Here is a 2,128-nt window from a genome sequence, read left to right on the forward strand (position 1 = left end):
GGGATTGCCAGGGACAATGGAATGATTTGAATCCAGCAGTTTTTGTTAACTCCTCATGCTCCGTGTGCCTGTGTTAGCTCAGCCCTGCCCTGGAGCGTCACCAGCTGGGTCAGGGGGATGTCACTGCTCCTAAATGTGCACAGAAACGTGTCTCAGACAGCCCTGGGCACCACAGGGGTACAAACACATCACTGGGGGGTCAGTGTGATGCACAAAGTCCCTTTCTGTGCCCTCCAATCACTGCAGAATGGGGGGGTCTGGAACAGCAAAGTGCCAGTTTAGCCCTGGCATCGAAATCTCTCCATTTCTGGAGGTAAACACGGAACAGAACACAGAGAGCAGCACACAGAGAACAGAACACAGAGAACAGAGCACAGATCTTCATGTGACACCAGGTGCAAGTGGACTTTGGTTGTGTCAGAGAGGGAAGGGCATGAGTTGAACATCAGGGTGTGGACACAGGGCAGAGCAGGACCCCAGGGATGGAGTAGGGATGGAGCTGTGACAAAATGAAGTCTGATGGTGGGTGAACATGAGGGCAGGGATGTCTCAGTGGGAGAAAAGAGCAGGGTTGGGGATGAGCCCAGAGCTGGAACAGCATGGGGTGCCAGGGGTTCAGAAGGACAGAAGGACATTAAATCACAATAGCGGGAATGAAAGAGGACTGACTTGTCCTTATCCCCTGAGTTCTGGTGGTAAATCTACCTTCTCATTTTTCCAGCGTCCAGCAGACCCTCAGGAGGAGCAGGGTTGACACACAGAAGCATTTTAATGTCTATGGCTGAGGATAAACAAGGCCCACAGTGACTGTGCAGGGCCAGTGCAGAGCAGCCCAGCTTGGACTGGAAGCAGGGCCAGGGGGTGACAGTGTCTCCAGCCCAGGTGGCCCCAGTGCCAGAGCAGATCATGAGAACAGCTGTGCTTAGACAATCCACCACCAGGACACTCCAGACCCCAGTAGTTAACCCAGGAGGCAGAGAGGAAAGAGGATGGACAAGGACAGTTCACCCAGTTCAGCAGCTCCTGCCACTAAAAAGGGGAGGCATCCTCTCCTCTTGTTCCTCTTCCCACCTCCCCCAAGTCTTTCTTGACCCCAGTCCCTGTCCCCCCACTATCTCCTGTACTTGTCAACCTTTCTGCAAAGAGGTTCAGCTCCCCCCAGCACCTCCGAGGTGTCTGCTGAGCACCTCTGGAGCAGCAGAAGGTAAGGTAAGACCTCCCCCTTGTGCTGAGCTGTCACATCACCACAGATTTACAGCTGCAGCCTCAGACAAACACTGCAGGTGGGAAACCAGTAAAGGAATGTTTTAGTAAAGGAATTAGTCTTGCAGAATCCAGAGAAGAAAATTCCTTTTGCTTCAACAGGTAGGACAAACTTACTCAGGTCCTGTTACAGTGCAGGGCAGACACTGTCCCTCATCTGATGAGCTGTGCTTGGGTTTTCCCTGTTGTTTTTTTTTCCCATAGGATGTCCTTCAGGGTGGAAGGGACCACGGGAAGTGATTTGGTCCAAACTGCTACTCAACCAGGATCAGCTCTGAAGTCACACTAGACTACTTATGGCTTCTTCCTGTAAGGTCTTGGAAACCCCCAAAGTCTTCTGGACAATGTGGTGGATTCTTGGGGTTGTGCTGTTGGCCAGGAGTTGTACTCAAGGATCCTTGTGGGTCCCTTCCAGCTCAGGGCATTCCATGACTTTATGAACTGGGTGTGTGTCAGCAGCTCTTTGGAAGGTTCCTTAAGGAAGAAGAATTGCTGGATGAGGTAACCAGTGACTGCTGTTCCCCTTGGTTTCAGGTTTAGGGACACCACTGAAAATCTCAGCTTGTCCAGGTGTTTGAATGTGCTAATTGAACCCTGCAAACAGTGGCATCACTTGGCTCCAAAGCCAGGAACTATGTGCCCCCCACTGCCCCATGTTCATCCCTCTAAACACTGGGGAAACTGAGGCACAGAGGACAGGAGGACACACCCTGCTCCCACCGTGGCTTGAGAGTGGCTCAGCAGCCCAGGGACAGGGACTGGTTTTCTTCCTCCATCTTGCCATGGGGACAAGCAGGGTGTGTGCCCAGAAATCTCTGGAAGCAGGATGCAGGTGGCACAAACATTTATTAAAAATGAGGAAAGC

Source organism: Chiroxiphia lanceolata, chromosome 22 (genome assembly GCF_009829145.1).
Source record: "Chiroxiphia lanceolata isolate bChiLan1 chromosome 22, bChiLan1.pri, whole genome shotgun sequence".
In the NCBI taxonomy this organism is placed as follows: domain Eukaryota; kingdom Metazoa; phylum Chordata; class Aves; order Passeriformes; family Pipridae; genus Chiroxiphia; species Chiroxiphia lanceolata.